Consider the following 23850-nt stretch of genomic DNA (forward strand, 5'->3'; position numbering starts at 1 on the left):
AGTGATTTGAAGATATCATTTGGCTGTCTTGTATTCAAGTCCTCTTTTTTTTTAAAAGTTTTGTTTTCATCAGTTATACGAGGTTAAAAACAAGGCTTTACGGAAGGTTTAACGATGATTGACAGCTGCCGTTGTCTTGTATTTTTTCCGTGGATTGTAAAACATGTCCGGAGGTAGAGTCAAGGAGTGATTAGTCTCTCGAAAGAAAAAAAAGAGTTATTATTTCTGTCACAATTGCCACCAATGGCTGCGCCTCAGACGGTGGTATTTTGGCTTCAAAACCGTACAATGAAAAATGGCGGAGCCACATTGTCCACTCTTTATACAGCCCATGGTTTTGAATAATAACCTGCATGCCCTACTTTGTGGTTAGACTGGTGATGTTTTGGGTTAAAGGCAAAAAATCAGTAGATGGAGTTACTGAGGTTAATATTTATTTAAACTGTAAAATATTAGAATGTTTAGCTGCATTTTGCGAAAAACAAAGCTTCAGAATGCACAGAAATTCTATTCAATTGTAAACTTTTATACCCTGTAGACTGGTAATGCAGCGAAAAAAAAAAGAAAGTGCATCAAAAGTAACATTTTGAATTAAGTAGCCAAGAGCACTGGTAAAAAAAAAAAAAGATAGCATAGAGCTTGTTGCCTGGATCGGCACCATGGATCAGCTCCTTTCCCACCAATACCGATCCAGCTTTGAGGGGCACCGATTCTCGATACCCGATACCAGGATCGGTATTGAATCCCTACCTGAAACAGTATGTTTGGTTTAAGTGGGAGTCTTCGGTAATGGTTACTTATTCTGCATCAATGCAAGTACAACAGAAATGTTTCTATGAGGCAAACACTGGTGTTAAACCAGTATGTGTTACTCTAAGCACAGCAGGAAAGAACATGAGCCAGTAAAATGCTCCTGCTTGCTCATGACAAATTTCAAGACTATTAACCCATGTGTTCTTACATGAGCTCACAGTGGTTTTCATGGTCTTTATACCAAGGCTCTAACCAAAAAAAAAAAAATTGGATAAAGTGTATATACAAAATTCAGCTGTTAACATATGCACTTCAACTGCACATTTTTGAGAGTGCAGTGCATGTGTAAACGAGGCTACAGTCGGAAGTTTGAGTGAGAGGTGGAGAGAGTTGAAGAGCCAAGAAAAGCATGTACCATGCCAAGTTAAAGTGGAATGTTGTGTTCTGACAAAGCTCTGCTGCATCCGATCCCCCTAGACTCCAGCTCCAGAGCTTCACCTAGCAACCATGACTTTGTGGGCTCACACCCTCAGTACCTCAATACATCCATCCATACTAAAAATACACTGTCCATGGAGGGGGATAAACAGGCCAGTTAAGTGTTCCATGTTAGGGAATGCCCTTAGATTATCCCAACTGAATGTGAGTCTGCTCCATCCCCATAGATTACCCAGCGTAATCTCTATCGGCCGTATTGTAAGTGTTTGGTGCTTTTCCATGAAAGTCTGACTTAAATTGAAAAGCCAGCTGTAATCTTTGTCAGAAAAAGCTGATGTACAGGGGCAGAGAGTACATTGAGTTGTAAAACTGAAAGAGAGTGCATAAAGCACCTTTTTAGACCTTCTTCTGTATTCTAGTAGCAGGGGAAGAAAGTCAGATGGGATAGATAAAATTGTGCACAGCAGAAGCATCATTGGTTTGTGTTCCATTTCTCTCTGTAAGCCCTGAATGTTTGACACAGTTTTGACCTGATGTTTTCCAATTGGGTCATTCAGGGATGAACATTTTAAGAGACTGTTTTCAATCGACGGCTTGGTCTGTCATTCCCACGTGCCAGAATTTGAACGAGTGTAAATGAGAAATGAGCAGGACGTGCCAGACAAATCCTGTGCAAGGGCCTTTTGCCTAAAAAACCGTTGAGTTTCATCCCTAAGGCAGTTTCATCACACAAATGTGAGCTGCAGTAGTGTCTTTGTGTATTTTTGTTGGAATCAGGCAGAAACTCATGAGCTGCTCTCAGTGAATCAGAGGTAATCAGGCTGTACTGGGCATTTATGGCTGATTGTTCATTGTTCATTTTCAATTACTCTGAGCAAAATTAACTTGCTGCTGAATTAAGGGTCGATTTAACAAATTGCCTCAAGTGTTCTGTTGAACTGTAACATGAAAGAGCAGGTGTGCAAAATCCTCTCTGAAAAATGGAGGCTAATCCATCTCTCACTTTCTTAATAGCTGATCTGGCATATTCTGCACTTGGAGGGTTCCTGACGCCACTGCAACATTTATAATTTGTCCTCCTGTATGTGTGAATGAAGAAAATGTTTGCAGACCTTTTCAAGTGTGTCTGTGTGTGTGTGTGTGTACAAGACTGTTAGCGGATGATTGTACCCCTCAGAAAGGCTGACTAAACACTCAAAAACATGCACAGTTTTTTTTTTTATTTCCGTCTCTTAGTGTGAAAGCATTCATTAATCTTATTCACCGTGCGTCAACTGTGCACTCTGCTCTTCTCAAAAGCAGCTACGTCGTCTTCTCTGTGTTGTTTTAATTTTTTTTTGTCCAACATCAACATAAAAAGCTGATTTGAGATGTTTCATTGTTTCCTTTAAAGGGATTAAAAGTTGAGTGTTTCCTGTTTTGTTTATTTTATAGTCTAAACTTGGCTTATTGACCAACGTGTTTTAAGAAACGTGGTGCATTTTTGTGTCTCTACCATAGACTGTATAAAACATGGACGTAGTCTCGCCGACGTCACCCGTCTGTTTCTGAAACAGAAAATGAAGCGCATCGGCTATAGCGGCCATATTGGTAGTGGCAAGGGCTTCGCCTACAGCCATTTGGCGCCTGTCGGTCACGTGACCCTCAGCTGTGCTTCTTATTGGGGGAGCTCGCGATCTTAATATCCTCTGAACGGCCGAGTTAGAAAAAATTCACCTCTTGTAGAGTGTGTGCTGTTCGTGAAATAAGCGACTCAGACAGGAGATGTTTTTTGAACCAGGCTGTAAATAGGTTAATTTCTGCTTTGAAAATGACTTTTTTTGGCTTGGTGTGTATGTGACTTCCGGTACTTCCGGAGCCAGCCTCAAGCCAACACTGGAGAAACAGCAGATTTTAGCACTTCCGCATTGTCTCATATTCCCAGACTAGAGGTTGCTGCTTGGTCTCTACAAAGCTTTCCGTATACAGAGGGACCGCTTTGTGTATGGGGGGTTGATGAGTCGGCAATAATGCATGACAAGTTTTCTCTACATGGAAAATAATGGATGAGGGAGGAGAGATGGAGTGAGTGGAAGAACCAAGGTAAAGAGTTGGCAGAGCAGTGTTACATAACCAAGTCATATCAGTTAGCTTAACCATAAATCATAAATCATCACCACAGTTTCTATGGTAACTTGTTGGCTAATTTAGGCAGAGTAAAAAAGACTCCAACTAGATACTACACTGTCTGAATCAAGTATGTTAGCCGAAACAAGGCCACAGAAGACAGTATGAAGTGACTTGCCTAGAAGGATAAACATAAAGGAGAGGATATTCTGCCTTTTTGAGTGCATTGATGGACATATCAAGTGAATCATTAACCTTCTGTTTCCAAACCAACACTGTTTGGTAAAGAAACAAACTGAACTTATGCTGAACATGAAATCTTTGCCCTTACAATGGTGCTAATTGATGTCTACATGCATCAACACTCAACCCCATGCCGCCCTTAACCCTTCTACCATCATAAACCCTCCCTCATTTCTCCAATCTGTCAGCACTCAGCTGCTCTTTTCATGTCACACACTGCCACTCACAGGCCTGGACACATCCTGCAACACGAGCACTCTTATTTCAAACAGAAACTTTCCTTACAACTACAATTTAATCTTGCACCTTTTCTTGTTTGAACAGAGCTATGCATCATTTGTTATACCTTTTCAAGCATGATGAATACAGGAATAAAATTTGTAACATGTTGTATAAAAAAAGAATGTACGCATGCAAATGCATGAGCTTACAGATGTTTTGTAGAGGGTTCGTGTTTGAAAATAAGAAATTAAATGCTGCAATCTGGATGAGTTTTTTGTTGAGGACACTTAACTGCAAACTCAGAAGTGTCCCAAAAACAGGTTTAGCCCACATATGGCTTTATAGACTAATCGTGCTTAGAGTAAATAGTTGGACTGTTCCACAGATATGCTCTGGCTCTCTCTTCAAGATAATCTGCAACATAGCCAACTGCCTATTCAGTCAGGATGATCTCTTGGAGGATCTCCGGCTCAACTAATATTATTTAGCATGCATGGTATGGTGAATTAGATTAAAAGATTTGCAGTCCTTGTTTTGGGGCTTAAAATAGATGAATATTTGGGAATGAAAGAAAGCTACATATTTTTCTTCTCCTCTCCTCTCCTCTCCTCTCCTCTCCTCTCCTCTCCTCTCCTCTCCTCTCCTCTCCTCTCCTCTCCTCTCATCCATATGTTTTTGTTCAGTCCAATTCAGCTGTAAACTCAATCTCTCATTTCTGCCTCTACCGAGCTCTCTGTGTGGTTCCTATTGAGTTGGGCTTTGAATGCTAACCATGTGCTCTGCGGGTAGACAAGGCATGCTCGCTCAGTCATACACTTGTATAGAAACACACACACATACACACACACACACACACACACACACACACACACACACACACACACACACACACACTCACACACACACACACACTAACTTTAAGCATTGAGTAGAGGAAGTGGTTTTCTCTGGAGTTCATTGGATTTTTTTAATTCTCCCCTGTAGAGGCCAGGGCGGGGAAGCCTAAACTCCATTTAGTGTGTTTGTGAATGTGGTTGTGTGAGCATTTGAGTGAATTTGTTTACACATTCATTATTTCCCTCTTTACTCTCTTCTTCCGCATCTTACTTTATTGCTTCATTGATTTCTCACCTTCAGCATCCTACTATTTTCTTTGAATAATGGCAGGGCATTACACTTAAGCCCATTGATTTCAACCCATGTGTTCACGTGTAACCAGTGAAAGGCAAGGAAGAAAGGAAAGGAAAGGAGGACATTAGAAAAGATGGATTGAGATGATAACTCAGCCAAAACAATGGACCCCCACATCTCTCACTGGGGAATTGTACAAAGAGGAGGCAAAAAGTAAAAGAGTGTTTCTTTAAAATACCTGAAAGTAAGGAGGGGCTCTAAAGATTATAATCAGCATGTCTTGCAGTTTTGAGGTCTTCATTGTCACATTTACCATTTTCAGGTAGATATTGTCTGTGACAGGAAGTGTTCTGTTACTTCTAAAATAAGTTGTTGATAGATGTATCATTCTAAACCTTAAACCATATGATGTTTCAAGAATTTTATTAAAGAGGGATATTGTCCTGTTTTTGTTTTTCTTCTGTCCCTCTGATTCCCTTGTGGTAGCTTTACATGATTTACAGCTCAAAACAATCCCTGGTTTTTCTCTCACTGGTGTTGCAGAAAGCTTTATTTCATCCCGTCTGAAATGCTTTGTTGTAGCTGCTGTCTCTTTAAGGGATACTGCCTCGCAAACCCTCTTCTGTCTAATTGGCCAGCCCTCTGGAGGCCTGTTGGGGGCATAGCTGTGAGCAGACTTTGATGTTTAAGGTCTGCTCCTTCACAGATTCTTGTGCGATAACCTCATCATTTCAGCAAGTCTTGTGGAAATGTTTTCTCTTTCTCTATTTTTAGAACAGACCATTTGGCTAATATCTACCATACACAGATTTGTAGCAGTTTGAAAATCTAAATACATTTAGTTTGACTAACCAGCATTCTTATGTTATATCTGTGTTCAAAATTTGAGTAAGCATAATACCCTGTCCTTAAGTGTGAGCTTGACAAATTAAGACTCATGATTTTGGCTTATAATGGAAATGATAAAAAAATGTTGCATATTGTGCAGGCCTACATTTATGACCCTGTCAAAGATAGTGAAATAAAACTTAAAACAAATTGAATGGATGCAACACTCATAACAAGTCATAACTTTATACAAAGAAGCAGTGGCTAATAAGAAAGACAGGTGTTACTTTTTTGTAGACAGCTGTCGATACCTCTAACGAGACATGGTTTTACGATCACAGCTTGATTGAAGGTTGGCTGAACTTTGTTTGAACTTGGCTTCAACAAAAGCACATGTTAAGAAGACAAAGCACTGTCTCTTAATTTGCTTAGTTGGCTGCTGTCGAAACTGTGTGTTACATTTCTATTACATTTCTTTGTATGAAGATACTGATACTGATGAGCACTGACCATCCACAAGAAGTGTGTCATCACATTTTACAGCTGATAGGTCCAAGTGATGCTAGCGCTGTGGGAACTTAGAGAAAGGGGAGCTCTTTACAGTCAATTTGGACTTGGGGTACTGGGACTCAGTAGTCCCAGTTCGGCTCAAATAACAGGTAAACTGTGAAACTGTGTTATGCATTTACCGTTATTGAACAGGCGCATAAAGTTTTGACTTTGATGTCCAGCTAAATGACAGCCTCTCAGTTTTATCCTATCTTAATAATTGTCTTTCTGTCCTCTATTGGAGAGTAACATTTTATATCACTCTGTAAAGTCATCTGTTCAAAGTGTTGGAATGACCAAATTCTTCATGATTGCTGCAATTTTCAAAAATGTTTCCTCTGAGTAAAGCTACACACACACACACACACACACACACACACACACACACACACACACACACACACACACACACAAAGCAGATCGGATGAAAGAGAGGAAAGCCAGTTAGACGCCCTGTGGTGTCGACACAGAGACAGCTGGACTGTGTTTGTGTCATGACAGTGAGCACCTTTGTGTGTCTCTGTGCATGCAGTTCATTTAGACCATTCAGACATGGATGCTTGTGTGCATCCTGACCTCCAGTTTGTTGTGTGTGAGTGTTTGTGCGTATGTGTTTGTGTATGTGTTTGTGCAGACGGTCTTAATTGGATCATGCTGTGGAACACTGGCTGTGTTGGTTTTAGAAAGAGCACAGCTTGCATCCTCCTGTCACAGGATATCAACATAATGATATCTGTTAGGCTGAGCTGGATTTCCCGTGGCCGCAAATAACAAGACAATCGAATCCAAAAAGAGTTTGTTGAAGGCATTAGGAAAAAAGTTCTACACCAATTCAGTCATGTGGACTTTATTAATGTTGTAAGTCATTTTCTCCATTTAAACAGACACATTCTTGAATAAGTGTACTCTTAAATATGAAATTTCACCTGATTGATTTATAACTGCATATGAGAAGGTTCCAGCTGTTTTATTACAGCTATTGTTTGTTTCAATTAAAGTTACTGTAATTAATAGGCGAGGATTTAGTATAGATTTGTTAGTCTGATCTTTATTATCAAGAGACACATAGCGTTACATTTTTATGTGAAAATACACAAATTATGCATCCTCAACTAGGGATGCACTGATCCAACTTTTCATGTCCTGATACTGATACCTGGGTTTTGGGTATCAATTGATACCAATACTAATTGAATACCAGTGTTAAATAATAACCTGCATGCCCTACTTTAGGAAAGACAGGGAATGTTTTGAGTAAAAGACAAAAAATGTGTACATATGGAATTACTGAAGTGGGTATTTATTTAAACTGCTAAACAGCAGTTTTGTTCAAACTAGGGATGGGCACCTTTCACATTTGAAATGATACGGTACCAATACCCAGTACCTGGCAATTAGTACCAGTACTCAACGGTACCAATTTTCTGTACTTTTCTGTGTTTATGTGGTAAAAAATATCAATTTGTTTTATAATAATAATAAAGTATAAAAAAAAAAAAATTCAATTTAACACATTTATTCTTCAATAAATAACCTTGCAATGCTATGTTCATGTCTAGCATGGAAAACCACCAACTCTTCTACTCCCTCACAGTCACAAGTATGCGTTCAGGTACCTAAACATGGTACCTTTTGGTTTTACACGAATCAGTACTCTGAACTTTTTCCAGAAGTTGGTCAGCATCTTTAAGAGTACCTAATTCGGTACCCATCCCTAGTTAAAACAAAGCCTCAGAACTTACAGAAAGGACTATTTAATTGTAAATTTTTATACCCTGTATATTGAATCATAGTTTAGCCTTGGGGTTAAGTCCTGGCCGATCCTTTCCCACTAATACTTAATCCAGCTCTTACTGGTTGTATCAGGACAGATACCCGATACCAGGATCAGATTGGTGTATCTCTATCTTCAGCACCATCACAAATCCACTGTGACATTTTTCAGCTCACATATAACAGTTTTCTTTATCTGGATGCATATATTAACCTTGCCTCACATTAACAAACACACATTCAAAGATCCATGCACTTTTAAAAATACAGCAATAAGAATACCGTAGCTCATTTTCAGAGTTCCTCTTTCTGTACCGTCCATTTCTCCTTACTCAACTCTTCGCTCCATCATTTTCCTCCCTCCCCCTCCAACCCTCACATCATTTCTATTTCCCACATCATCATCTTTGTCCTCTCTCTCCCTCTCTGGATTCGACCCTGGTCTTTTCCTGGAGAGCACTGATGCATAGAAAAGCAAGGTTCCGCTCTATCGCCCGTCCAATCGCTATCAACCTCTCCCCCATACATCAGCCAATCCCTCACTAGAGGAGACCACTGAGGGAGGGACCAAACATGAAAGGTGGGGCGGGGGATGCTGTGTGTGTGCGTGCTGGTCGCTCCTTGACTCCAGGGACATAAAGGATGCTTGGCTGCTCCAGGGACAGGGGAATATCACCATAATGCCCTCTCCATCCTCTCTGATGGATGTTTTCACAGATTTTGATGGTTCTACTGCGGCAGGGATCCTGCTAATGAATGTTTTACATTCATTATCTTTGCAGAGAAGTGGAATGTGTTGGCTTCCTTTATAGGATAACTATGTTTATGCAGTGCAGATAATAGTAAAGATATTTTTTCTCATAAAACGCTATGTATAAAGGTTTGAGATGCAGCAACGATGTGTCAAGACAGCCACAATTTTTTTTATTTTTTTTACACATGGAGTGGGAAAAGTACCGTTCTTGCCTTGAAAATCTAGTTCTTTGAACCCCTGTGCAGTGTAGTTGCAGTGGAGATTGTTCCCGTGTGTGAATGACTGCTATTGAAAGGAGGTACCACCTATTGAAGGTGTTTACATGAAGCAGTGTTGATGCTGGAGAAGAATGCAGGGGGATAAAGGCAGTGATTCTTGAAACCTGTGAATGCTTTTCCAAGAAGCGAAGGCTTTACCATCTCTCATCCTTACGTATGTATGGACACCCCACTGTGCTGTCATGCTGCTTGCTCTGCTGGTCGGTTGTTTAGTTGGAGTGCAGACAGAGTAAAGAGAAGCTGAGGATATGTCCATGCAGATCCTGTTGGCTGATCAGTGTAAGTATTTTGTGATCTACATCTCAGGCTGACTTATTAAACACCAGATGGGCACCAGACATTTATTTTAACAGTTTGAAATGTTATATTTGTTTGTGTTTGCACAAAAGTGTTTGCACGTTTCATTTTAAAGAGCATAAATGCATCTAATGTTTTCAACCTTTAGAGTGATAAAACATTTTTTTGTGCTGGTCAAACTTAAATTTTCTGCTGCTCACATTTGTCTCCTTTTAAACTGTGTGCTATACTTAGAGCTGGTTCGACACCATCACAACTCTCTCTATTTTTGGTCTGCAAGCAAACTAATGAATGCATGTGAGTCATGGGCAGACTCTTCCTCCTGCAGAGGTTTTTGTTTACATGGTGGGGGATGTACCCGCTGAGGGAGCCGAGCAGCAGAGCTGTCTCTGACAGGGCTAGCATCACATTGCTACCGTTTTTCAACATGAAAGACCACACACTTTTCAACAGGATAACTGATGTACTGCATAGTGCTGTATCCCTGAGCTGAAAATCCTCCTTGACAAGTAGATGAGAGACGAAAGATTTGAACCTTGATGTGATAGTTTGAGCCCACAGAGTTTTATTTGAATTACTGGATTTAAAATTGACAGTGCTTGTATCAAAGTCAGCCTATTGAACTGTTGTTGAGTGGCAGCCGCTGACTTTAAAAGGATAGTGATAATAGCAAAAAACAGAGAGGAATCATGATGTCAGATGACCCAGTAGTGTCAGAGAACAATAGAAGATGCTGTTTAAACTGTTCAGAGATTTTATATAAAACCTGTGAATGTAAACCTCTGATTTAAAATATTTATACTCAATTTCATGTCCTCTTGATTCAAAGTTTGATTCTTTTGGAGGGAGAAAGTTTTATTTATTCTTTTAAAGTGACTTTTTATTCTCAAGTTTTGAGAATACAACAATTAAGAGCTATGTAAGAAGCACATTCTCAGCATCAGCATCTGCCTGATTAGGTATCTGATATGGTCACATTCAGTTTGGAGCACACAGCTCTGGGCACAAGTCTTGTTTTTTCTTACCTTGTGTCTTGAGAAGATATTTCAGAACTAGAAAAGCACTCAGAGAGCACAGACCTCCACCAAGCATATTGTGATTGTCAAGCAACACTTATAGTCCTACTTTAATGTTATACTCCCTTTCAGCAGACTGTCTGCTACAATTTGGTGTTAGTTGCAGGTTTGTACGATAATTTTTTTACCTTACAGTGTTGATAATTATGATGACCCAGTACATATTTCATATTCTGGATCTTAGTATCCAGAATAGTGCCAGGATCTGGATCGTACTTTTACATCTGCCAGAAATTATGGTGACCTTTTCTTGTATTGTTTTGCTAAGCAATCTGACCATTTATCGTAAAGCTAAACACAGATTAAGTGAAAATGACCCTATCTCACAATGACAAAGAATCCTTTATAAAAATCCTGGTTACAGATGGTGATCCGAATCACCTCCAAAATTTAATTAGTTCTACTTTGTTCCATTTTGAACCTTTCCTGAAAATTTCTTTAAGGTTCCTTCATTACTTTTTAAGTTATGTTGTTCACAGACAAACAGACAGACAAACTCTCAGAGGTAGTTAAGGATAAAAATGGTTTAAGAATTATCTAAAATCATCTGGAATTGCTCTGTAATCCACAGTTTCTGTTCTCCAGCACATTTAATCTGACGATGACATGATGCTCATGTGGATCATTTGATAATAAGCAGATTAGGTTACAAGTTATTTTAAATTGAAATGGCTGTACAGATACAGTTTTGCCAAGAAAGATTTCTTTTGTAATAAACCCGAATGATTGCAGAGTTTAAAATTACATGATGTCTGCTATCCTGTCTTAATAATCTCATACAAGTATTTGAGATTCTTCGTGTCTGGGGTTGTAGTTGTCTATTTAGATTTTAATCAGAATGTCATTTATCAGGTTTGTGATTTAGACATCAAAATAAAGGAAGGATCTGTAACGTTTGTCTTGTACGTGGTGTTTGTTTTTCGGTAGTCTTTGCATTGACTGGATAGAAGACTGAAGTCATTTAAAGTGAAACACTCTTTTAATTTAGTAAGAATTTGAAACCTCCCTCTCCTTGTTCCCCAGCATCTTCTTCTATCATTTTGTAACCTTCCTTTCCTCTCTCTCAGATTGAATGAGTAATTGGCCTGTTCATTTGCTCTCAGCTGCTCAATTAGGTTTTAATTGCTCAAAGCATGACGTTCACTTTGGCCCACGCTCCTGTGAGGATTATGGTCGAATTAAGCCAATCTGAACCAGGGAACAAAGCAAGCTGTGTTAGAGATTTAAAAAAAAGTTTTTGTATTGTGTTCGATTAGATAAGAAATGAAGAAAAAATGTAACAAAGAGATGTTTTTGGTTGTGTATTGATTGTTGAGGTCTGGCTTGTGTCAGGTTGTTGTAGAAATCATCACTTTAACATTTTTCTTCAAGGGCAGGATTATCTTTATTGTGATCAAACAAAGTTTCCTTATTTACAAGATTAGCAGCCAATCCTAATCATTTCCTGTTTCCATGATTCCTGTGTCTACAAGATGAAGTTAATTAGACTGTGATGTCACTGTTTCGAACCTCTCATCGTACTAACTGTTAGGGTTTTTTGTTTTTATACTGAGGCTTCTTGCAGACTCTGTTTTTCCAACCCTGAAATCTGTCCACTGGGAGAGAGCCTCTTGGCTGTGCAAAAAGTGCTTAAGCTGTTAATGTTTAAGCAGTCTGTCAATATGGATTCATCTGCAGCTGGGTGATAAGTTGATAAGGGTCAGGAATTTTGAGAAGGCTTCCTTTTGTTGATGTCTCGCTGTTATTAGGGGGGTGGAGGTTTCAGATCCTGTGTGTCATACGATACATTAATGGGTCTTTTTCACTATCATCGAGCAGCCACAGTTCTCTTTCTTTAACCTTTATTTTCCTCTCAGGTGTTTCCCTCTGATGTTGATCCAAGAGAGACATGACAAATTAGTGAGTCGGTTCTCCTCCGTAATTCATTTTTAATCTTTTAATCCCCCCCAAAACAGGATTAGATTTATTTGTCAGGAATGCTTCTTCTGATTTAAGGTGAAAGAAGTAAAGATGATGGTAATTTTGAAACTATGACTAAGCTAGTACTGATGCTAAACCTTTAGTGGAGAAAGAAGCTGGGCCTTATAGGGTACATTTCTGGCATCTAAGATTTTTTTAAGCATGCCATGGTGGTGATTTTGAAAAGCCTGTTTTAAAAAGACTTCAGCAAAATCTTAGTTAATCAACCTATTGATGATGCGACAGAGGCTGTACTCATGGTTTTCTTCTGAGTGTGGTTTTATCAGCCTGTGGAGAAGAGTTTTACTGATGAGAGGATATAGTGACACCTACTGTGTGAGACAAAAAAATGCAGGGAGTGAGTGTGAAGATCCCTTTTCTCTGTCTCTCTTTCTCCAGCTCCCTCCCCCTCTTTACGGGTCTATTTCAGAGTGTTTTTATCTTTATAGAATTCTATACCAAAAAACACTAAGTACACCATGACAACGTATGTTTACCTGCCTATATACAGTTTGGGTGGAGTCAGTCTTGAGATGTGGTTCTGTGTTTTGTTTTTTGTTTTTTTGGTAATGAGGCCCCAAGTCGTAAAAAAGACCTACTATTAAATGGTTTGAAGAGACCATCCTAAATTTGGAGCTCAGCTGCTCCTTTTCCTTCCCTTTTTCTGCATTCTTGCCTTTGTGTCTCTTTTTTCTCACCTCTAGCTGCCCTATCTCTCTCAGCTCCCCCTCATCTCTCTTATATGATGGTTAGAAAGTAAGACTCTTGGGAGCCTCAACGAAATATGAAAATAACAAGATGAGATTAGATTTGGAACTGCTCAATCGTCTAAATTGGTGTGAAATTTTTCCCTCTGTAGAACCACTGCCATAAATCAACAAACAAGTTGCAAACATACTCCTGGTTTACTTCTTCATGTTATTTTGCATTACAGAGAAAAAAACATTTGTGTATGTGTAGCTCGAGTGTTTTACCTCAATCTTCAGCCTCCTCTCAGCAGCAGCTAGTCAGTCTTTCGGGGCTGTTTGTGCATGCATGTGTGTACGTGCATATAGGTCAGATATTCCATCCGATAGTCCTGTGGCTCCCTGTTTGCACAAGCCGGTTGTTTTCAGGGCTGTAATAACAGTGGAGAGCCATGGGATCCACTCGCTGCCTCCTGGCTCAGACACAGACTATGAAGCCACAGCCTCCCTCTGCTCTGTATGTGTGTCTGTGTGTGTGTGAGATGAGAAATTGGAGTATGCTTATAGAAAATGTCTGTGACGGTGATATTAATGTAAGAAATGGAGAGAAAGAAGAGTTAAAGAAGGGGATAAGAAGGACGCAGAGGATGAAACGTACAGGACAATAATTTGTGATAACTACCAAAGCTCTGCACGTGTGTGTGTCTTAGTGTGTCTTCCTCTGGGAATTGGCTCCGACTGCTGAGTGTGTAAACAGGAACTATTCTGCTTTTAGTAAGCTGGAAGCCCTGCAGGTGCACACACACACACACACACACACACACACACACACACACACACACACACACACACACACGTTAAGGCACACCAAACACACACTTCTAAAATAAAAACAATCAGATCCAGTAATAATAGTGAGGGTGCATTTGCTGAATTTGTTGATGTAGAAACCAGAGTCTTCTTCCTGGTTAATCACTCAACACTCTGTTTGAGGCTTTCATTGTAGATTTTGTTTGTAGAAAGGTTTTGTTTTCCTTTCTTTCTAATCTCCCAGTAACTGACACTGTAAGACACAGACACAGAGTCTCTGCTACTTTTTGCTGAGCTTTACCTCCATATTTTTTTCACCAGATATGTTACAAGAGTCTCCTGTTTTGTGTCGGTAAAGTGACAAGTCTTTCTGAGATGCAGATTTCTCGCTTTCATCATAGTGATAGTGTTGATGTCTGCTTTTTTAAATTAATTGTGTTTAAATGTTCAGTTGTGTCTGTGGGGTTTGTAATAATCCTATTATTAAAGCTCAGCTGGAGCTGTGTTTGTTCTGCAGTCAGCTGAGGTCATGGTTTAGCTGACACGACAGGTCTGCTGCTGTGAGGTGGTGGGATTCAACTTTATGCAATAAGTGTGTCCCTTTGTGAGACGCAGTTTTTAGTCATTTAATAGTTGTTTCTTTGTCCATACAGAAGAGGTGGTATGCAGGCAAGGCTCTTTACCTCAACACTCCAGCTATTTTTGGGGAGGATCAGTGATAGTGGCAAAATATATATAAATATGTATTTTCACCTTAGCCTGAATTCGCGACCTCTTTTTTATTATCCCAGCTTAGTAATAGAAACCATATCTTTACATTTAATTGTTCATTTCTGTATTTGCTGTTGCCTCTCGGTACTTGTTAGAAATAAGACCCAGGAAATGTAATACACATTTCACAGTTGTAAGACTCAATAAATGGTTCTAAATTGTATCAATGCATTTCACAGAAAACAGAACATCTACTCTTTATGACTCACTCTGTCTCACAGGCCACTGCTCACTTTTCCTGTCTCAGGTTTTCGTTGTTGAACATTACTTCTTGAAACGTACCAGTAGAATCTCTTTGAATGCCCTAAGCAAACATGCATCTGTACAGTTCAACAGCTCTTGTAAGTAGACCAGTGTTTTGTTTTGTTTTTGCGTTGATGTAATACGACAGACTTCCTGTAGTCTTCCTCGGAAGTACCACGGGATACTGTCTTAAGACTGCCAGGACAACAGGGAGCATGGTTGTCCTGCCACTTCAGGTAGGATGACCAAACCTCAAACTCAAAAGATCACAGAAAGTTTAGGTAAAGCCAAGGTAAAAATAAATAAATCGATAAATAAATAAATAAATGAATAAACAAATTAATAAATAAAAGAAATCACCCTGGTTGCGTTGCAAGAATTGTTTTGGTTTTTGGACGATGGATCCATATTTTTGTTCAATTTATTTTTCACATTTGCCTATTACCAGCCCATTGTACTATTCTCTGGATCACCTTAAAACGATCCCCTTATCACAGGAAAACAAGACTTGTTAATATGGGTTAAGAGAAGTTGTGTAGTCAAGAAAACAAGTCAGTATCTACTTAAAATTACTGTAAAATAAGAAAAATACGTGGTATGGATGCACGTCTACTAGGATGTCTACACACTAGGGATGGGAGAAAAAAATCTAAAGCGACATATCAGAATTTTTGGTTTAACAATATCAGAATTGTGATTCTTTGTCCAAAAAATTTTTTTTTTCAAATTCAAATTTTTCATTTCAGTCTTTGTTTACAAACTGGATTGGAAAAAAGTTTCCACTTTTCTCCAGCAGAGGGTCAAATGTTTCTCTCTGCCTCACATGATGCGCATTTTATTGGAAAATGTGGCTCCTGATGTAGTCTTTAGGCATTATTATCATCATTTAATTTTTCCCGTGGTCTGGTGTTGAAAAAGCAAACTATAAATTGTAAAAATCGTAAATATTGAAGAATCGGCATCCCAAAAATCGTAATAGAATCGAATAGCTTGAATAGCATATCATCCCACTCCTACTACACACTGTTGCTGGTTTCAAAACCCAGATAGAATACAACTACTGGTAATCATGTTTAGATGTAAACCAAAACTTTGAATGAAAAAAAAAAAAAAAAAAAGGTGTGTATCAAAGTGTATCAGTGTATTCTGAATGTGCCGGGTTTATTTTCACATAAAAACAAGTAGATGTAAACTAAAATGTGAAACCATTCAAATAGCTGCCAAACTTGACCAACTACCTGGGACTTTAAGGCAGTTTAAGGTTGACACCTAAAGGCGACCTCCCTCTCGCCATCACTCACATCTGACATCATCACTTCAACTCTCATCAGCTTTGGGCCACAACTGTCAAAATGACGACAGATGTGACGTGTTGTCGTCTCCAGCACCATTTCTCCTTCCTGTTTCCTTTGCTGTCACCATTTCTTCTGAGGCTGATCACACAGTGGGCCACAGAAACATGCTCTCTCTGACTGTCTCTCCCTCCCTCTCTCTGTCCTTGTCCTTTCTATAGCCCGCCTGTCAAGTGTTATTTGGTGCTCTGTGGTTTATTGGCCTGGCTTTGTTGTGCAGCAGGACAATCAGAGCACGGTGTGGATAGAGGAAGCTGATGAATGGTGTTCCCTGAGCCGTACAAAACGTCCTCCTCCCTACTTCATTGATGTGTTGATGCGGCTCAGCCGGCTGCCCACTGAGTCTGTACTGTATACTGTTGTGGGCTTACAAGCAGACAGATGCGCATGGGCGCCCAACACTGAAAGGGGCTTTTATGCTTTCTTACGGTGTCGATCCCTCTCACAGCCACTTCTTCTCTTGTGGTCTGTCTATGGCCTCTCTTTGCTGCAGTAACAGTGCAGGATGCAACAGTCTGACGGTGGGTAAAGGTCAGAGACAAAAATGCAATGTTTGGGTAGAATAATACAGTCTTTTTTGTGAAAGCATATTCTTGTTTTAGGTAGACATGAAGTTTGGAGTGGAAAATGAAAGAGGAGCGGTGGGAATAAAGGTCAACATGTAAGTGAAGAAAAGGGCCAAAGATTGGTCCCATATAAAACATACATTAACAAAAATGTGTCAAAGCTTAAAGTTATGTTTCAAAGACACATTTTAGTTTTTTCAGTATTTTGGTGGATTCTTGTTTTCTTTTCTTTTTTTAAAGAAAGCTACATGAAGATTTTGCTTTTTGTAGTTTAAAAAGTCCGCCTGGGGCCACACAATTTGCAATTTTACTATTCTCATCTTAAAATATGCGTTCACAATGTGTAATCTGAGTTTGATAAAATAAATTATAAATATTAGTGTCTCGCAGCAACGCTTTGTAGATAAGCATGTCCATATTCAAAGGTACAGTGGTTAGCGTTTAGCAGCACAGACATGGAAAAAAAAGCAAGCAAGGAAGCAATTCAGTCTTGAATCTGACTGCTAAATATTCCCAAATATTCTTGTTTCCACTTTTTGGACCTGCTGGATGTAGTCTTTGGTCAGATAGTTTTGCTTTACCACCATCTGAAGCAGTAAGATGAAGCTAGCTAAGCTACCTCATGCAGTAGAATGACATTGATGCTGAGTTAAGCTTTAGCTCTTACCCACTTATTTCTGACACTTAACATCATTATCTCAATGTTGTACAGTATACAATGAACAGTGTACCTTGTGTCTTTTTTCTTTTGCAGACAGCCCCTCAAAAAACTTGACCTACTCACTCTTACACACTCACACATATCTGTTTGTGTATCTCTGTCCCAGCTAGCTAGGTAGCTAGCTAAGCTTTCTCATTTAGTAGAATGACATGGAGGCTGAGTTTAGCTTTAGCTCTTACCCACTTATTTCTTTATTTCTGACACTTAACATTGTTATCTCAATTTTGTACAGTGAACAGTGAACAGTGTGCCTTGTACCTTTTTTTTCTTTTGCAGACAGCCCCTCTAAAAACCTGACCTACTCACTCTTACACACTCACACATAGGGGCTATCTGTTTGTGTATCTCTGTCCCAGCTCACTCCCCCCACCACAGCATATCACCTCTCAGAGGTGACAATCCTTCTCGGTTATTTATTCCAACAGGATCATTCAGATATGTGACCTGGCTCATACACACACACATACAGAAGGACAGACTCCACTCAGCTCCCACAGACATGAAAGGGCTGTCAGCCCTCACTCATTGGGACAGGATATGAAGACCATCTCAGGCTCTCAGCTGGTTTAAAAAATCTCTCCAATATCTGAGGAAAGGTTTGGTATCTTGGTCTCCAGCACGTGAAGTTGGTTTCCAGTCTCTGCTTTTTGGAAGCTGGTTTCTCTGTCGAGTTGGCACACTTTGGATTGTTATCTGTGACACAGAACATGGCTGCTCTGACCATGTTGTTTCGTCTGCACTACATGGGTTTCCTCAGGAACAGGAAGGGTCGGCTGACTTTGGAGCCGTGTCAGACAGCTAACACAGTCGGTATGTGGTCCAAGAAAGTGCTTTTTTTTTACAGGACAAGATGTACTTAAATGATTTCTGGACTATTCTTGCTGGATTTTGCCAGTAATGCTGGCCTAGAATACATCTGTCAGAGTCTGTAAAACAGAATAACACTTTCATATCAAGATAGCTGTGTTGCTTGATAATCGCTTGAGCTGTACTTGCTGTATCATGACTTTTCTGGCCTTGCTTTTGAGCTTCATTTCTTATAAACCCATTTCTGGAGCTTATCTGAGCTTTCTTCACAATTTTGAAAACTAACGGTAATCCCCCCTTGACTTTTCTTTTGAGGGGCAACAAAGCAGCTTAATTTCTCTCTAGGAGTAAACAGAGAATGAGCTCTTTGTTTGGTTTCCTCTGCTGAAAAGATGTTGGCTCCAAATCAAGGAACTGTTCTATAAAGGGAATATGCACAAGTGTTTGAAACAAATTTAGTCACGCTCATAAATGGGGGAGAAGCACTCTGATAATTTGGCTTTTATGGCTTAGGGCAAAGATGCAAACGTGACGCGTTTCTGGCTTTTGCTGACGTCAAGACTGCAAATCAGAGTTAAATATAAAGCGTAAAATGCTAATAAATGAATAAAGTACTTTGTACCTGCTTCAAAAGATGTCTTTGATATCTACTTTGCATTTTGACCCACTTTTTAGAGAAAGATTTGTAAAATCCTGTGAAAGCAATAAATAACCAAAAAGTATGGAATTAGAGTTATTGTGGCATCTCTTTGATAGATATTTAAAGGAAACAAGATAAATGCACTCTTTTAAAGGTCCTGAATAAATACTTAAGATTATAAGGAGGGCATTATTTACATTAAGGGTCCTTAAAGAACCCAATGCAAAAGCTCACAGTCACTGTCTGAGTCAACGCATTAGTCAGAGAGAAGATTACAACCAATCATTATTAAAGCCTATTTCACCCGCAAATCCACCAGCGACAACTGTTTGGCAGGCTTAACATTTTTTTCACTGTGAGTAGCTAGCCAGAAACACATGGGAGAAACTGTTTAATGCAAATCAGCACTTGTTACTAAATCTTGTTTTGGGGAGGGGTTAGTGACACGGGGGGACCCAGCAGACAAAAAAAGACAGCAGTTGGTGAAGGCAAAAGGGAGCTGGCAGTGCCTTTGGCTTTCTGTTGCTTGGTGGGTGGCAGGGCGTTGGCTAGTGTATGGCAAAGCTGTTGTTCAGTCGCTTCCTCACCATACAACAATGGTTTGGTTACAAAGCTGGAACTAGTACGGTGATAACCGCGGTGAATCTGAGGAGGGTGTCATGTTGGCCTAGACTGATTTGGACGATGAGAGCTAGTTTTGGTTAACAATGGCAGTGCTGGATAACCACAGCTGGCAGTATGCTCAGGCTGGAAAAACCCTGATCAGACTCTCAGGTACTGTATCCTCTATCATAAATGTATTTTTTTGTCCTTTCCGAAAGCTTCATTCATTTTTTTTTTTTTTTTGTACAATTGTAGAAATACAAAAATTCCAATTTAGTACACAACTCAAATGTTTGTTTAGAAAATTATGTATGTCTTTGTAAATTATCTAGAAAGTTATTGGAGAAATGTTTGTTGTGGTCAAAATATTGAGTCTGTCAAAGGATTTGCTGTGCTGGTTTTGTTGTTAATGATCGCATCTCGTAATTAACTTTTTTTATTTTGTGTTTGTTGAAAGATATTACACCATCACAGCATGTAATAAATGCACATGAAATATTGAACATTTTGCATTAAGAAGTAATTTTTAGTTCCTTTCTCAGTATGCAATACTCATCTTATCATCTAAGTGAGAAGAATGAGAGTTCCTCACCCTCAGTCTTTTGTTACAGCAAGTTCTACCAATTAACACACATTTTGCATGTAAAGTTATCACAATAGTGTATAACTTTTTAAAATTTCTGCTTTTTATGCAAGATTTTGTCTTGTTTACTGTTTTTTTTTTGGTGATATATCAGAGAGTTTATTAGTTGCCCATTGGCAATTAAACTTAGTGGTGCAGTTAATAACAATGGCACATTCATAGCCTCCATCCCTGAAATAATAGGGTAGTGAATAAGTTGTCGAGTATGCTCTGGATATCATCTGACCCTGAGCAGAGCATACTCACCATGTTACATGGTGATGTAATGCTCTTCTTTAAAACGTCTGGTCCAATGCAGTTGTTCCTAATATAAAACGACAGGAACACCTACAAATTCTGGAGACCCACTAAGGAAAGTTTGATAATAATGGCAGTATTAATTTTCTTTTTTTTAAATTATGTGGTAGTTTATAATTAGTCTGTGCCTTTGAAGCTGAATACTAACCCATTTGACAGAGCTCTTTGACTGAATTGGTGATAGTTGTTGTGTTTGCAGTGAGGTTGTTAACATATGGATAATTATTATTGGGTTTTTTTAATCAAGTGCCATTATGTCCCTTTTGGCATATTGTAGTTAAGCTGCCCCAATGTCTTCCTGCTTCCTGCTGCCACTGTGATGACACCACTTTGCTTTTTGATGGGATGTTTACCTTTGATAAATTCCTTGACAGCTCAGTTGACAGGTCAAAAGTTACATGCACTTTGTGTCAAAAAGAATTTCTGTATCACACAGTTTAAGTTTCCCCTTATACAAGTTAACCATAGAGGTAAAGCCACTTGATTACCAATTATTGTGAGAATAGATTTCTTTGTTAAATAAAGTTACTAAATGCCTAATGTACAGCATATGTACATATTATAGCCTTGCAGATGCAAACCGTGATAGGTCCATGCAAGGTGCGTTTTTTGACGGTAAGCCTTTGGGAGCATAAAATTACACACGAGGGGTAGAGCAGAATATCCACATGATAAAATTATATTGACAATTGATGAACTTATTCACATACAGTCCTTCTTGTTTGGGCTAATGACAGGAATCATACACCTTTATCTTTCAGGGGCATTTTCTAATCCCTAATGACTCAGATATTGAGTCACTTAATATTATAATTGTCTTGCAGTATCAAATTTTGCAGAGTCACTGATCAAGTTATTATTGTTGTTGATCATGCATCAAGTACTGTATAGTTTTAGGAGTCACCCTTTGAATTCTGCCTCTTTCAAACAGCCTTTGCCCCATCAACCAGGGAGCTGACAAATAGTACAGCCATCATTCTCCATAAAAATAGAAGCACTGCTTTTTATCCCTTCTTGCTCAGTCACCCACACTTGGTGCCAGCAGGGGTAATGGATGTAGATGTCTGAGGAGATGACGGCTGTGAGGCGATTAGGAGAAATAGTACCATTTGTCATGAGAGCACTGCAGAATGAGATCACATTTAGGAAACTTGAGTGAGAATTTATTACTCCTGTGGCATACCTCGGACAAAACCATTCCTTGATACAAAGTAGACTTGTAGACTTCATTCAATTGATTTTTTTTTACCTGCTTAGGAAAAGTTGACCTTTTGTTTTTATTTGAGACCTTTACATTTTATGATAAGATCAATGGAAAAGTTTTTGTAAGACTCTGAAGTATCAATACACAGGGCTTTTACCCCGCCACTGTTAATGCAAAAGCTTGTCATCCAGTCTCTACTGCAGACTTTGACAACTTAGGACTCCAAGCACAGACAAAGATGTTCCAGTCCTCCAAAAAGCCCTAAGAGAAATTGTTAATCTAGTCCTGTTTTGATGCTGAACTGACACAGAATAGAGTAGCAGCAAGTTAATACTGTCGAGAGAAGCATTTTCCCATAAAATTACTCTACTTCAAGCCTCTTTTTCAGTCATGTTTTCATCCCTTGGAGTATAAACCTGTTGCTGTCACATTAAACAAACAGCATTCAGTACTTGAAAGTGACACACTGGGTTGCCAATAGTGAGGCCTGGGGAGCTCTAAGTATGTCAGGAGTCAATAAAGTCATAAGGGAGAGGGGAGAATACAGAGAGAAAGAGAGGGTGGTAAGGATGTGACATAAGGGAGAAACAAAAAAAAAAAAACAAAGATGGGAAAAAAAGGAGATTTGTAAATCTTCCACGGAGGTGAGGTTGTTATCCGGGCTCACTGAAGTGTGACAGGAATAGAGAAACAGCTGTAGCACCATAATAAGAACACAAACTGTACTTATATTCTGTCAGGGTTTATTACATCCTCAAACAGCTTACAAATGATACCACTGCACACGCAAACAGACAGCCACACGCATACATGCATTCATCTCTGGGGGCTGTCTCCAGGTTGTGTGTGTTTTTGTGAGTGAGTTTCTTCTTCTTAAGTTTGTTATTGTAACTGCTTTAAATACATACACACACAGCACAGACACGCCACAGCAGTGATAGTGTGACTGTAAGAGCACAGATGTCAGCACAGTAGTTGGTTATACACCATTGAAAGTGCTTTGTGTCCTTTATGCATCTCACAAACAGCTCAGTGAAGTAACCCTTTTTATGGACACTCACTGGCTGGGATAAGACTGCTGATCATTGTTTCTCTTAGCACTTCCCCTTGGCTGCTCTCACGCTGCATTAAATAAGAGTTACACTGAGGATCTGAGTTAAATTTGCTGCGCTGAATGAAATGAAAATGATTTACGGAGCTTTTTGTTCTCTGCTCTGGATGAGGAGTGGTAGCATCACATTGTGGTTAGGAGCTGTACTGAGGTCTGAAAATATTACTCTACTACTTTTTTTTTTAATTTGAGACTGGAGTTATTGGTTGGAAATAGTTTAGCCAGTTTGACTTTGGGAACTTTTGAGTAGGGATGCAACTTTTCTGGTTCCGATACCAATACCTGGGCTCTGTGTATCGACAGATACCGATACAGATCCGATACCAGTGTTAAATAATAACCTGCATACTCTTCTGTGGAGTAAGACTGGGAATGATTTGGGTAAAAGGCAAAAAAAATGAGTATATGGAAGAACTTGAGTTAATAGTTATTTAAACTATGAAATATTTCAATGTTTACCAGAAAAAACATTTCTTCAGGACGTACACATGCTCTTTTCAATTGTAAACTTTTACACCCCGTAAATTGATGATGGAGCAAAACACACAGCAAATGCATCAGAGGTAACATTTCAAATCAAATAGCAAAGAGCACTGGTAAAAAAAAAAAAAAAAAAAAGCCTTAGAGCTGGTTGCCTGGTTGGCACCGTGGATCAGCCCTTTCCTACCAATACCAATCAAGCTTTGAGGGGCACCGATACACCAACACCCGATACCAGGATCGGTAACGGTACATCCCTGCTTTTGAGTACATGTTTATTACTGCTTGACTCGACAGTGCTCTACTTTTCAAAGATAAAGCACAAGTGAGTGTGTGAGGGAGCAAAAGTTAGGGACTTCATGCTCACATGGGTAATGGCAGCATGACCTGGAGGGGCGTGATTGGGAGGAATGGGTTGCCCAATCTGAATCAGAGCGATGTTCAGTTATTGGACTTCTGTGTTAGTCACAATTTGTCTATAACTAACACCATGCTCAAACATAAGGGTG

The 23850-nt window shown here is 39.3% G+C and overlaps 1 protein-coding gene across 2 annotated transcripts in view; it reads left to right on the plus strand.

The window, feature by feature from the left end:
- triob (trio Rho guanine nucleotide exchange factor b) overlaps nucleotides 1–23850 on the plus strand; it is a 120263-nt gene that overhangs the window by 13105 nt on the left and 83308 nt on the right. The gene's annotated exons all lie outside the window — the stretch shown is intronic.

The sequence above is a fragment of the Halichoeres trimaculatus genome, unplaced genomic scaffold (genome assembly GCF_033239565.1).
Source record: "Halichoeres trimaculatus isolate MK-OKI-2021-1 unplaced genomic scaffold, fHalTri1.1 fHalTri1_scaffold_12, whole genome shotgun sequence".
Lineage (NCBI taxonomy): Eukaryota > Metazoa > Chordata > Actinopteri > Labriformes > Labridae > Halichoeres > Halichoeres trimaculatus.